We start from the raw sequence: 16004 nt of genomic DNA on the forward strand, positions 1-16004 counted from the left end.
TAATCAATGCTGTTAGCACTGGAGTGAGGCACAAAGCAATGGAAGTTGAGTGAGCAGAAGAATGTTTATCCAGGCTGTAAGCTAATTCGTGAAATTTGTATTTCATTCTCTGGCATATTTAAAGCCATTTTTTAATCATTTCTCAGATCTGCTGATGCTCTTGGAACTTTTAATCTCATCTCTGCTAAGGCATGAACCACATCTGAAAGCAGACTGTAAATTTGTTTTATATTAAGGAGGCTTGTGGCTCCTAAGTGTCTTGAAGATATTTTTGACCCAGAGAGATTCAGAATTTCCTTACTTTCATTTTCAATTTACTCCATTAAAGTCGTTAGCTATAAACTGTAGAAAATCCTTAGAACATAGGATTTTTATATTTGCCTTGCACTGAAGCTCTGCTGTTTTTCATCTATATCAATATCAATATCTATATCTATCTCTATATCGAGCCTCTCAAGTAAAAATTCATTTAGTTTAGGCTCTTGTCAGAATTGTATTCTCAACAGAATTATGTGCCTAGCACTCAGATTTTTAAAGAACTGTATTTTATTTATTTTTAATGTTACACATTTCTGAGTCAGTTTTATAGAACTATCAAATATGTTAATTTTGTTATCAAAAGAATATGAATGTTAAAACATTTCTCAAGAGGACAGCATTGACTTCACAATTTGGTAGCATGACTATTATTTATTTATTCTCATCAGGGTGAAAAATGTAATATTAAAAATGAATACATTGGAAAAAGTCTGAAACAGTGAATAAATTCAGTTAGGGGCTGTTTTTCCTTTTTAATTAAAAACACATTGAAAAAATTCTTCCTACTGATATTGGACATAATTTATATGTTATTCTGGCGACTTAGCAGCTTACATTCTTATTAGTTGGGAAGATTGCCATATTCTTAAGCTTGATTAATTTTAGAATGATTTGAATATACCTTTTAGTTGCTACAAAACCTGTTTAATCTGTTAGAATTTATTTCCAGTATTTGCATGTATTAGTCACTAGGAGTACATTCTGTTTCTTGGCATGGTTTCAGGATTCCTCTAGGCCTTGATTTCCACAGCATTTTGCTAATTTTTCCCCATGTTTATGACCTTTCAGAAGAACCAAACCATAAAGTATTTGGTTATTTTTTTTACTGACACTTAAATATCATTGATTTTATTATATGAAAAAAAGTCTCAGAATTGCCATTCTTTTTACACATCAGAAAAATATCTTTTACTCTGTCAAAATTCAAGGCACTGAAAAGGGAAATGCAGACATTTAATTGGAATGAAGAATGCAGCAGACATTTAAATGGAATGCCTTCCATTCTTCCTCTTCAGCAAGATGGTTTTGAACTTTGAGCCGTGAAGTTTCTTGTGAATGTTACTAGGAACAAGAGGTCTTTTTACAAAGATTACCTGTATCTGCACTGTTTTACAATGCATATCATTATACATTATAAAGATCTCTAAAGATAAGCTATTCATAAATAATTATTTGGATATTTCTTTAATAGAGGGAATATTATGAGAAAGCTGCTCATTTGTCGGACATTGTATCTAGTGTTCTGTGAAGTATAGAAAAGAAAGTCATTTATTGCTTTCAAGGCATGAATGAGAAAATGCATACACATTAATTCAGATATTTTGGGTTGACTTTTAAAAGTGATTTGTTACAATTAATTTTAACTTAATCTGTAAACTGGTAAACTCTAGTATGAGTTACACATTACTGTCCTTTCCTCCCATGCACATTTCATAATATTAGAGAAATCGAAGGTAGATTTAGAATTAGATTAATAATTGTGCAGAACGCAATTTTATTGATAGAGAAGAAGATTGAGAATTCAAGGTCAGATTGCATTATACAGAAAGACCCTATCTCAAAAAATAGTTCTATATTCATAAGCCAACATGAACTTATTTTAAGAGAGAGTTCAACCTAATCCCTGGCAGGCAGCCGGAAGCAGAAATCCTGAGACTCATATTTAAAATAGGGATGTTGCTGCAATTCCAGGTGAGGTATGAATAATTTAATAGGTATGTGTATTATGGAAGAGAGTTTTTACTCTTAGGGTTAAACATTTGAAATAAAGCCGGGCGGTGGTGGCGCATGCCTTTAATTCCAGCACTCGGGAGGCAGAGCCAGGTGGATCTCTGTGAGTTCAAGGCCAGCCTGGACTACCAAGTGAGTCCCAGGAAAGGTGCAAAGCTACACAGAGAAACCCTGTCTCGAAAAAACCAAAAAAACAAAACAAAACCCACCCCCCCCAAAAAAAAACAAAACAAAATAAAACAAAAACCAAACAACAACAACAACAAACATTTGAAATAAAGAGCAGGAAGTATGGGAGAATCTGACTATAACTAGACAATTTAAGCTGTACTTGGAACAAAAAGTATCTGACTAGACACATCAGAGTGAAAATTCTAAGAGCTTTAGAATTTTGAAACGGTCTTCCTGTCTAGTGCAGACTTGCCCAAACTTTCTGTATAGCCATATTAGCTGGAAATTTGTTCACTTTTGACCCAGTCTCCCAATTGCTGGGATCATAATTGTCCACCACCTCACTTAGATGAAAAAAAGCGAGGTCTGGTGAAAAGTGCCGGAGAATTGTCACCTCAGGCTCGGAGAAAGGGGACTGGAGAAGCTGCAATGGAAGCAGGTGTTAGCTTCTGGCTGACGGACAGTAGGTGTTACTCTTTTCTGTTTTATATCAACATGCCTGCTGAAAATAGCAGAGAGGTGTGTAGAACAGATGCAAATCCCCTATTTTCCAGTCCCAAACTGGGCATTTTGCCCAGTAGTGCCTACAAAGTGCTTGGTATCTTGTATTAAAGCCTTCAATTAAAGAAATACAAGGCTGAGTTACAAATAGACTCTGTTTTGTAATAGCTGGGCTAATGTAAGAAGCTGTATGTACTGAGGTTAAGTATCAAGTCAGCCATAGCCTCTTGCTTCAAACTTAGCTATACTATTAATCAGCTGTACGATCTTTAGTCTTTCTTTATTCATAACCAAGGGATGGTGATGGCACCTACCTCAAAGTATTGTTTATATTAAATGAGTTAATATACATAGAGTACTTGTAATAGTTTGTGGCATGTAATATGAAATTATTAATATTCTTTCTGGTATTTGGCAAGTTTATTTTATTTATATTACTAGGATATATTCATTGTACATGATGATGGGTTTCAACATTGTATTTTTATGCATGATATCATGGATAGAATTAATTTAGATGTTTGTTAACAGATGAATTGATGAGTAAAATGTGGTATATATAAATAATGATGATTTACTCAGCCATGAAGAACAAAATTAGGTCATTTGAGAGAAAATGGATGGAGCTATAGATAATCATGTCATGTGAAATAAGCCAGACCAAATGGTAAATGTTTAATGTTTTCTCTTTCTATGTGAATATGTGTACATGTAGATGTGGAAGAAGTAGAGTGGCCTAGAAAGAGGAGATACACAGTAAAAGATAGGAGGCAGAAAGGATATGATATACTTGAGTAGTGCACAATATCCCAGTTCGTCTTTAGCCTATAGACCATCACAGGAACATTTTTTTTTTTAGAATCCTAGACCATAGATTCTTGAGCATTACGTTATGTTCATAGATTCTTGAGCATTACGTTATGTTCAAGCTAAGGACATATTATTTTCTCTTTATCTCCTCATTCCTGGGGAAAAATAAAAGAAAGAACAGAAGAGCAGCTCTTGTATTTTGAATTCATTTAAAGAACTCTAGCTCTTTTGAGACGTCAGGAATGAAAATTAAATTCCTGAGTAGATTTAGTAGTTAGTTGCCACAGTAGGGGGTAGAAGCAAAATGAAGGATTTTAATAAAATTCTCTATCAAAATTGCATATGAGAGCATTACTCAGCCTCTCCATAAACACTCACAAGTCCCAGATTTCATATCCTAAGAGACCTCCCGCTTGTCCCCAATGTCACTCTGTTTTATTGGTAGGTAATCTGATTTAGCTTTGGCTTTGCTTTTGACATTTCCTAACCAAGGACAATCTAGTGGGATCATTTAATATGTGAATACTCATGTCATTGTGGTAAATATTTGGATAAAAAGAACTTTGTTGTTTTTTTTTAAAGAAATTTGATATAATAATTTCTATTCTAATCATGAGAGTCAGTGGCTATTTTAGCTTAGCTTTTTGTACATTTAGAAATGATAAAGTGATCCATCACTGGTAATATATTAATATTACCTTTAAGCTAATCTTCTACACTAGAGGCTTTCAGGTTACCCAAGAATAACAGAAAAGATAAATAAACTCCCTGATCAGATTCCTGGGATGTAAATAAACTCCCTGATCAGATTCCTGGGATGTAACTTTGGTATTAGACCTAAGAAAATGTCATCTGTATTGAAAAGTCAAAATATAATACTCTTTTTGAATATAGCTTCTATACTACGTATGTCAGAAGTAAAATTTCACGGGGTTGTGGAGATGGTTCATTTGGTAAACTGCTTGCCTTGCCAGCATGAGAATCCAAATTTGAAAAGATGAAGTATGCTTGCAATCTTAGTGTGAAAACAAAACGATATAGAAGTGAGCCTTTAACTTTATTTTTCGAACAATAGCAAAATATAATCAAAGACATTTTCTTGAAAAAAAAATCCAGTTTTTCCAAAGTCATTGTGTGTTGTTCTTAGAATTTGTGATTTAATATTGCTTGGGAAAGAGACACAGTGAGGGTTACACATGGTAGAGTTCTAGCACATTTTCAATACTTCTTTGAATATCATAGACATTTCTGGAAGAAAGCTTGTGCTTTGAGTTGCTATAAAATTTTCAAGTATCATTTTCTTTCTTAATAAACAGGTAAAAGACATTTAGAGATATAAGACTCCTTTACCCCAAGTCTTTAAAAACAGTATAGGAACATCAGTAAGAAAACAAGATTAAAAGAATGGATATTTCATCAGATGCATGCTTTAAAAAGTGCGAGATAGGTTCCAGTGAAGTATATTGCAAAGTGTGCTGCATATAATTATGTACATCATTATTCAATCTACCCATCCTTTATATTCAACTTCAGTTAAAGGTTGCATGAATATGTTGGGATATTGTAGAGGAAGGCAGTGGAGGCACAGTACCTAACTGCTGAGTTCGTAGACCTGGGCTTCCTTGTTTAAATTTAATATTTTCCACTTACTGGCTTTTTTGTTTTTTATCTTAGAAAAGTTATTTAACCTCCTTTTCATCAGTAATATCCTCTGTTAAATTGAGATGCTACTCTGGAAACCTCTATGCATAGTGTTGAGTTAAATAACTTTCTCCTTGAAACATTGATGAAACTGACATCAATCAGGTACCTAGATTAATTAATATTTGTTATGATCTTATTCCTACTGAATTTGTTAAAGTTGTGATATGTATTTATGTATTTATTTAAAGTGAATTTAAATCATCACTAAATTCTACTTTATGTGTAGTATGGTACAAAAGAAATTAAATAGCTTAGTAGAGATTAAAATTGCCATAAGCCAGGAAGCCTAGCTCTAGAGATACTGCTGTTAGTCACTGTTGCAGGTTACATACCAGTAGTTCCTAACATGTGGGTGGAGACCCCTTGGAGATCGACTGACCCTTTAACGGGTGTCCTAAGGCCATTGGAAAATACAAATATTTACATTGTGATTCATAACAGTGGCAAAAGTATAGTTATTGTGTAGCAATGAAAATAATTTTATGGTTGGGGCTCACCACAGCTTGAGGAACTATATTAAAGGGTCACAGTACTGGAAGGTTGAGAGCCACTGTTATATACATCCAAATGTATAGGGTGGCATAGATCAATGTTTTCTGTAATTTTTATGGAAGACTCCATGGAAGAGGTCTGACAGTGTCTTAGCTTTCATTATATTCCTTTTTTTCTGATTTCTTTTTCACTAGAAATAATACCTGTAGATGGGTGGTGGTAGTGCATGCCTTTAATCCCAGAACTTGGGTGGCAGAGACAGGTAGATCTCTGAGTTTGAGGCCAGTCTGTTCTACAGATTGAGTTCTTAGACAGCCAGGGATACAAAGAGGAACCCTGTCTCAAAAAACAAACAAACAAACAAACAAAAAACAAAAAAGAGAGAAAGAAATAATACATGTAAAATATGTAAAATCATCAGCCCTGGTACTGCAGTAGCTGCTCTGTAAGCTGTGGTTGCTGCTTGCTGTTACAGTCTTTCTACTTGATATTGCCTAATTATGGCAACCTGTTGTTTGAAAAATATGAACCAAACCTCAATACATGTAGCTGAGTGTCCCTGGGACAGCCTTCTAGTGCCAGTGTCTCAGAATACGCATCTCTTTAGAAGTATAATAAGATGATATATGCTCTGTATTCCATAGCAGTGATCATGGAGGATCGTAAGGTTTACAGTGATTTATAGTTATTATTACTGCAATTGTATCCCACAGTGAGAAGAGCCAGAGAACTAAGACACTCAGAATGTAGACTCCGAATCGTTCAGTGGTTTGATCTGGATAGCAATCAGAAAACTAGACCTTAGTTCTAGTTCTGCTGCTGACTTGGGTGTATTTTAATCCCATATAAATTATAGTAAAATTGTTAGTGTTAATGAGATTTCATCCATCAGGTGTAATCATTTGTGATACATAAAAAATCATCTGTCAAAGTAAAAGTAGCAGAGATTTGTCTACCTCAAAGTCACTGATACCTCTGTGCTTTTGCATAAGCCATGCCATCTATCTGGAATTTTGTTATTCATCCCGAATATCTTATTTGTCTTATAATGTTTAGTTTTACTATAAATCAATGAGGTTAGTATTTATTTATACACCATTTATACTGCTCAGCCAGCTTTTAGTATAACATTGACATACTTGCCATTAAAAAAATACACACCTATATATCTCCTCCTTCAAATATTAAATCTTTGATTTTAAATCAATTGTGTCTTTTACTTCAGCAAAGACTCTGACATATATTCAGTGATTAGTAATAAATAAGCAAATGCACTATGACTTATTTATTATAGAACTATAAAAAATACATCATGACAACCAAAATAAAAATTGCCAACCTCAATGAAATATTGCTTATGACCTATAGAGTAGAGAAATATGTCAACAATTATATTGAATAATAGCAGAATAACTATTAGTAACCCATTATACCACTGTGTCCTATCTCTCCTCCCTTGAATATATCATACCCCTGTGGTCTTTTACTGAATTCCTGAATTCAAAGGTTATTCAAAGTGAGACACACATATCTCAAGAGTCAATGTTAACATCCAGAAATGAAAAAACAAAACAAAACAAAACAAAAAAACTGTGTCTGGGTTATGTCATTCAGGATGATTGTTTCCAAATCCATCCATTTACCTGTAAATGTAATAATTTCTCCTTTCTTACAAGCTGAATAATATTCCATTGTGTAAATGTGCTACATTTTATACATTTTATAATCCATTCATTAGTTGATGGGTGTCTACGCATTTTCCATATCCTGGCTATCATGAATAGAGCAGCAATCAGCAGGTATAGGGGCCTTTGGGTATATAACCATAAGGGATAGAGCTGGGGCACGTCATAAATCTCTTTGCAGTGTTTTGAGGAGCCTCTACACTGATTTTCACAGTGGTTGTACCAGTTTATACTCCCACCAGCAGTGAGTAAGTGTTTGCCTTTCCCCGGCATCCATGCCAGCATCTGTTGTCATTTGCTTCTTTGATCGTGGCCATTCTGACTGAGGAAGATGAAATTTTAATTTGCATTTTCTGATGGCTAAAGATGCTGAATATTTGAAAAATGTTTCTCATCCAAATGTATCTCATTCTTTTAGAATTTTCTGTTTGGTTCCATGCCCCCATTTAAGAATTGGTCTGTTTGCTTTTTGTGTTCTTTATATATTCTACATAGGAACCTTCTGTCAGACGTGTAAAGATTTTTTTCTCTATTCTGTAGATTGACTCTTCATTTGAATGATGGTGTCCTTTTCTATAAAGAAGCTTTTAGTTTTATGAAGTCCCATTTGTCAGTTGTTGGTCTTAATTCCTGTGCTTTTGGGGTCCTCTTCAGAAAGTAATTTCTTGTGCCTGTAAGTTCAAGCATATTTCCTCTCTTCTCCTCTATCGGATTTTGGGTATCAGGTCTTATATTAAGGTCCTTGTTTCATTTAGAATTTAGTGCAAGGTGAGAGGTAAGCATTTGTTTATGATATTCTACATGTAGCTATCCATTTTGATCAGCATTATTTGTTGAAGATGCCATCTTTTCAAACCAGTGTGCATTTTTGGTTTCTTTGTCAAAATATCCAGTGGCCAGAGGTATGTGGACTTATATCAGTCTGGATTTTAAGTTCTATTACATTGATTAATGTGTATGTTTTTTTATGTCAATACCAATCTGGTTTTATTAATATATATCTGCAACGTAACTTAAACACATGGGTGGTGTTACTTCCAGAAGTTTTTGTCATTAAGGATTGTGTATGTGTGTGTGTGTGTGTGTGTGTGTGTGTGTGTGTGTGTGTGTGTGTGTTTGTGTATTCCAAAATGCAGTTTGAGTATTTTTTCCAATTCCGTACTGAACTGAGTTGGAATGTTGATGAAGAGTACATTTAATCTTCTGTAGATTGCTTTAGTAGGATGGCCAGTTTTACAAAATCCTACCAAACAATGACTATGGGAAGTATTTCCATTCATAATATTCTCACAAAATATCTTGGAGTAAATTTAATCAAGGAAGTAAAAGACTTATGTAATAAAAAAAACTCTATAAAACATTGAAGAAAGAAGTTGAAGAAGACACCAAAAGATGGAAAGACTCCCATGCATACAGATTGGTAGGGTTAATGTTGTAAAAAATTGCTGTCCTTCCAAAAGCAATTTACAGATTCAACACAATCCCCATGAAAAACTCAAATTCCATTCTTTACAGAAATTCAAACTCTTTATAAAAATATTTACTTATATATTTATGTTGAGAATAGTTTCTTCCTGTTCCATTCCTCTTTACTCATCGTTTTCTAACTAGATTAAAATTCCTAAATATTAATAGGCAACACAAGATTATAAACCTGCTGAAGAAAACTTCTAAAAAGTATAGGAGCCAAAACAAGTAGGGAAAGAAGCCTACTGGAAACAGAGAGTGGAATGGGGGCAAAAAGCTATATTAAAAAATGGTACCTCTGAAAGCTCAAATAAAAAACTGAGCACAAAGTATAAAAAGTAAGGTTGAGGTAATCCCCTAAAAAAGTGAAAGAGGTAAATAAGATAGAGTAAGTTAGATGGCACAAGGTCCAATATATGAAATAATGGCTATAGAAAGAGAAAACAGAAAAGAGGGAGAAATCAAAACAGTAGTTAATACAGGACAGATAATATGGAGCTCTCAGAGAGGTGGTCCCATTCTGTTTCTTGTCTGTGATAGAGCTTGAAGAATTCTATACACATGTGATAAACTTTACTGAGTATATATCAAAAATTTAAAAGTATGACTATAGGAGAGGATTATGATTTATAAGATGAAATATGATATTAATAAATACCCATAACCATACATTTGCAAATATTTATTAAAAATCTGGTTTGCTGGATTTCTTAACACTCTTTAAGTAGATGATCTTACAATCATGCAATCTCACTTCTGTATACCTGAAATAATTGAAGCAAGGTTTTGAAGACATATTTGCATCCTCATGCACTGTTCACATTATCCAAGGCATGGAAACAACCCGATATCCCTGAAGAGATGGATGAGTAAATAAAATATGGTGACTATACCCAATTGATACTATCCAGGCTTCAAAAAGAAGGAAACTATGACACTTGCTGCAAATGGATGAACCTTTAGAACATTATGCTGTGTGAAATAACCCATCACAAAACGATAAGTACTATAAGTTTGAACTAATATAAGGTGTAGAAAATAGTTAAACTCTTAGAAACAAGATGGGGATTTCAGGTGTGGCAGGAGAAAGAGAGTTGCTTTTCAATATGAATATAGAATTACAGTTTTGTAGGAAGATAATGTTCTAGAGATCTGTTGAACAACAATGCACATATAGTTAACACTGTAATTTTTTTTTGTTTGTTTGTTTTTCGAGACAGGGTTTCTCTGTGTAGCTTTGCGCCTTTCCTGGAACTCACTTGGTAGCCCAGGCTGGCCTCGAACTCACAAAGATTCGCCTGCCTCTGCCTCCCAAGTGCTGGGATTAAAGGCGTGCGCCACCACCGCCCAGCCAACACTGTAAATTTTAGGGCAAATTTTGTTACATGTTGTCCCCCACAAGGAAGAAGCATGTAGTGTATTGACAGGTTGAATTAAGACCTATTATTACTGATAATGATAGAAATTTATTGACATTTTATCATTCTGATACTTTTTTTAACAACTAAGTTTAACTACACTTAGAATTCACTGCACTTGACTTGTGGAAATTTGGTATTTTCTTTTTTAAATTTTACATCATTTAAAATTTTTATTGTATGAATGTTTTGCCCACATGTATATCTGTTCATCTTGTGTGTGCCTGATCCCTGTGGAGGTCAGAAGAGGGCATAAGATCCCCTGGAACAAGGGTTATAGGTGTAGTATAAGCCATTGTACTGGTGCTGGGAAATGAACCCAGGTCTTCTACAAGAGCAGTCAGTGATCTTACTCTCTGAGCCATCTCTCAAGCCTGTAAAGGGATATTTTTACCAGAGAAAGTAATGCCTTTGTATTCCTTTATATTTAAATAAATTGGAAAATTATGTTAAGTTTTGGGACTCAGATTTTTAAAATGAGAACTCATTAGAATTTTAACACAAGATTCATATAGCAAAGTATCTAAAAGACATATATTAGGTACTTGTACAGCAAGTTATTGTGCTCTATCACCCCGTCATTAGTTTTGTTCTATGTGATGAGCGTGTAAGTGCTTAATTGGTGATACTACTAAGTTTTGGTTTTACTAGTCTCCATTCATCTAAGGCACTGAATTAATTTGGCTACCCAAATACATAACAGTTTGCTAAAACATAGGGCATGCTAAGATAAGACTGACTGTATCACTGAGTTCTTGGAAGGCCTAAAGATTCTAACATGCATTACAAGGTCCTATATGAGAGGAAAAAATAAAAAGAACATTTCAGCCACAAGTCCAAACTATGTTCTCCAGAACACATTAGTACATTCATATGGTTGATAGTTAACTCACTGTCTTATACTTTGTTTCTATCTCAGAGAAGAAAAGGAACATGGTATGTTTTCTCTGTTATGGTGGAAGCAGATGCAGAGACCCACAGCCAAACATTAGGCAAGCTTTAGGAATCCCAAGGAAAAAGGAGAATAAGGACTGTAGGAGCTAGAGGGATGGAGGACACCACAAGAACATGGCCCACAGAAGCAACTAAGCAGGCCTCATAGGTGCTCACAGAGACTGAAGCAACAACCACAGACCCTGTATGGTTCTGAGCTAGGTCCTCTGCATATGTCATGGTTGTTTAGCTTAGGTTTTTTTTTTTTTTTTTTTTTTTTTTACTTCTAACAGTGGGAATGGGTGTGCCTCTGACTCTTTTGCCTGCTCTTGGGACCCTTTTCCTCCTACTGGGTTGCCACATCCAGCCTTGGTATGAGGGTTTGTGCCTAGTCTTGTTGCATCTTGTTATTTCCTGTTTGGTTGATGTCTCTGGAAGGCATGTCTTTTCTGAATGGAAATTGAGGAGCAGTGGATCTGGGAGAGAGGGGAGGTGATGATGAGGATGAACTGGTAGGAGTGGAAGGAGGGGAAGCTGTGGTCAGGATGTATTATACGAGAGAAAAATAATAAATAAAAAATTAAACTTTGAGCTGTTAAAGAGAAAACTTAGGACTATTTTTATCAAACAGTAAAGTAACTAGGATCACGTACATAGCTGGAGCATGGGAAAATTAAACAAATGGGATGCAATCATAGGGAAACAGAATGAGGTTGCATTCATTAACTCATGTACTCAATCACAGAACTATCATATCCATCAACATCTGTGTGTCTATCTTTCTATCTATCTATCTATCTATCTATCTATCTATCTATCTATCTATCTATCTATCTGACCAGCCTCATCTTCTGTTTCTCATCTATCTTCATTGTGATAAGTCCCAAGAACACAAAGGTGATCCCTTACTATTTCTAACATGGAGGAGCCCCCTTACACAGTAGCTAGCTCTGCATCATGCTTGTTTAGGCAAAGGTCAGATACGCAGTGGATAGTTAAGACACTGGAGTAGATAACCTCTAAGAATATTTCTGGAAAACATAAAATTGTAATTTACCATTAAGAAATATAGGAAGAATTAATGCTGAATGTGATTTTTTCTTTTCTTTTATCTTTCTTTTTAGTTTTTTTTGACTCAGGCTACATTCATCTACCTTAGAAGAAATAATCTCAACTGAGAAAATTTCCCCCTTAGATTGGCCTCTATTGCAAGCATGTGGGGCATCTTCTTGGTTGATAATAGTGTGAATGGGTCCAGCCCACTGTTTTTGATGCCACTCCTCGGAAGGTGGTCCTCAGGTGTAGAAGAAAGCAGGCTGAACCTGCCAGGAGGAGTAAGCGAATAAGCAGTGTTTCTCTGTGGCTTTTGATCATTCTACATTTAGGTTCCTGCTTGAGTCCCTGCTTTGACTTCCCTCAGTGATAGACTTTGGCTTGAAAGTGTAAGCCAAACAAACCCCTTCCTCCCAAGTTGCTTTTGGGCATGGTGTTTATCACAGCAATAGAAAATAAACTAAGAGACGTATAAAATAAAATGAGAACCATACCAAAAGGCACTCCTTTGTTTTTCAAAGATAATCCATTGAAATTTTGAGCTTAAGCTTAGATTGTATTTTTAACAGAGCAAAGAACTATAATGGTGTTCAAATTGGAAATAATTGGGATTATTTCTGCATCTCCTCTACATATTAAGTGTAATTTTACAGATAACAACAATGGAACCCTAAACTGAAGTCATGATGATATAATTTCTAGCTATTTAATGAATGCTGATATTACTAAAATTTTTAGGAGTTTGTTTTATTAAGTCATGATTAACATCAATAAAAATAAAAAGCAGGGCTGTGAGATGGCTCAGTGGACCAAACACTGGCTGTATAAGCATGAGGGTGGGAGCTCAGATCCTCGGTACCCACGTAAAAGCCGGCCAGCGTGGCAGGCACCTGCACATTCAACCCTCAAGAGGCAGAGAGAGGAGATTCTTGATACAAGTTAGTCAGCAGAGTATTGAGGTGTCTGGATTCAGTGGGACCACATGTCAGAAAATAAAGTGAGGACTTGGGTTAACCTGAAGCTTCTCCTTTCCCAGCATCCCTGGTCCCAGCCCTACTTTCTCATGGATCCTCCAGTATTATCCCTTATTCTTTCATTTCATATGTATTCTGCTATCCCTTCTTGTGTTTTTTACTTGAGTTGCAAGAGAATGGGCTTCCATATAGGTTTTTATGCACACTTCATTACCTGCAAAAGAACTGCATGAAATCAAGCCAGGTAAAAATTCAAGCACGAATGGGGAGAGGCTTTCTTTATTCATAGTATTGATGAATGAATGTGGATATGTGAGTTTTTCATAAATTAAGTGAGAATAACTTATTAAAATGACCGGGTAGTTGAGTTTAACTGACTTAGGGGTTTGAGTATTCCTGATGCATCTAATAGTTTAAATTGTTCTTCTGTTTCTAATGATGCTCATTAAAACATTAAATGTAGGGAGAAATATTTTACAATGTTTCTAAAGTCATTAAATGAAATAAGTCAAACTTGGAGAGATAAATATTGTATGTTTACACTCATTTGTGGATCCTGTGTTACACACAAACAAATAGACATGCAGACATACATGCAGGTGCATATATGCAGGCATCCCCCCATGAAACCAGAAGAAGGACTACTTGGAAAGAGGAAGAGAACTATCTGTGAAGGAGTAAGAGGAAGAATAGAAGAGAGTAATGAGAAGTACATGTGGTAAAAATAAATGATATACTTTAGTAAGTTTTCATTATAGAGTCCATTGGCTTGTTCAACAAATATAAACTGACAGAAAGCATTAAAACTAGCTAAAAGAATTGGAATAAGAAACTGCAGAATGCTTAGCCCCAATTGGGACATCTATATCATCTTCTCCTCCTAATGCTCAGGGATCATTTCAGAAGAGAAAGCTGAAAGAATGTAAGAGTCAGAGGCAGTGGGTAGATGACTACAAGTGAACATGTCTTCCAAAGCAGGTCAGTTGTACATATGTACTCACAGTGCTTGTCAATCATTCTACAGTGTACATAAGACTTGTCTCTGCAAGCTGAAGCCAGACCAAATCCCAACCTGGAAAATGGAGGTAGACAGGAAGTCTTACCTCTAGCTGAGGATCTATTGGCAATTGATAGCTGCTGGGCGACAGAGAGGCTATTTTCTCTTAAGAGCATAGGCTGTGGTTAGTGGAAAACAATCTTGTGGAAGCCCACATATTCAAGGATATATGTGCAGTGAAAATTGGACTTAATGAACTTTAAAAATTAAAAGAAGCCGGGCGTTGGTGGCGCACGCCTTTAATCCCAGCACTCGGGAGGCAGAGCCAGGCGGATCTCTGTGAGTTCGAGGCCAGCCTGGGCTACCAAGTGAGTTCAGGAAAGGCGCAAAGCTACACAGAGAAACCCTGTCTCGAAAAACCAAAAAAAAAAAAAAAAAAAAAAAAAAATTAAAAGAACACAATGTTGAGTGAGCAGAGAAATTGTAGGGGGCGATTATGACCAAAACACATGCAATTTTCAAAGAACGTTGAAGTGTGTGTGTGTGTGTGTGTGTGTGTGTGTGTGTGTGTGTGTGTGTATTTCACCCCTGGGAAATGTTAATGATAAAATTGATCCATAAATAGATAAATAATTATGGAAGGTAGGATGCATTTGTATGTCTGATGTTTAGAAACATCTAGAGAGGCTCAATATAAAATTAAGGTTCATCATAATACATTTGGGAATAACTTCAAAGTGGCTTCAAAGCATAGCCATAGATCTCTTCACATTACCTGTATCACAATTCATGTTCACTATTTGAGGGGTAACAAGGGAAAAAGAATTGATGCATAAGGTCTCTTTAATAATTGATCCTTTGACCCATAACCAAAGTAGAAGACTTTAAATATATGAATAAATAGCTATTTACATCTTGGATATTTTTCAGTCCCCCCAAATCATTCATTTAATATCTTCATTGCATATTCAGTGAACATTTAAGGGAGTTATGTATGTAAAAACCTCAAAATGAAACACATCAAGTCAAACACATTTTCAATATAGCTTCATTTTTATTTCAAAGAAATATTTTAATTTATTTGAATGGCTAGGGCTATAGCTTTAGTTTGAAATACATCTATAACCCTATTTTTCAAAGTCAAGTATAATTGTGAGACATAGAAGCCAAATCATTTGTATAGATGAGGCCATTAGTTTGGTCTCCTTCCCAATTTGTCATTTGTATATGATAGATACATAGCAGTTCAGTGGGACAGTGCTTTCTTGGTCTTTCAGTGTGGATGTCTGACTTAGTTTTTGGCCTAAAAACATGTGAAAGAACAGGAATGTTTTTAAGTGTGATACATATTTGAATATATTTTATACATATAATAAAGTAATTTATAAATTTATTAGTAATAATCATTTCTAAATGGACTGATTTTTATTGTGTCCAGAAAAATTATATAAATTGCATCTTTAGTTTTTGTATTGCTTCTTCTTCAGATTTTAATATTTTTGCTTTCCAACTTAAAAAATAACTGATCAAATGTAAAAGTTGTGCATGTTAGTGGATTTCTATGTAATATATGATGCATGTGTTTTGGGTGTTTACTCTTATCTGTGGCTCATTTCTTTAATGTTACTCAGTTTGTTATGTTGGAAAATGACACAGCCTCTGTCACCCAGGCTCCGAGGTTGTGCAGCAGGAATTCTCTACTTGATGTTCTCTTTTTTTCTCAGAATATCTCTGACTACACATCAGCTCT

The 16004-nt window shown here is 35.1% G+C and overlaps 1 protein-coding gene across 14 annotated transcripts in view; it reads left to right on the top strand.

Annotated features, from left to right (window-relative positions):
• Positions 1-16004, top strand: part of Slc4a10 (solute carrier family 4 member 10) — a 270855-nt gene that overhangs the window by 84685 nt on the left and 170166 nt on the right. The window lies entirely within an intron of this gene.

Source organism: Peromyscus leucopus, chromosome 4, assembly GCF_004664715.2.
Source record: "Peromyscus leucopus breed LL Stock chromosome 4, UCI_PerLeu_2.1, whole genome shotgun sequence".
Taxonomy (NCBI): domain Eukaryota; kingdom Metazoa; phylum Chordata; class Mammalia; order Rodentia; family Cricetidae; genus Peromyscus; species Peromyscus leucopus.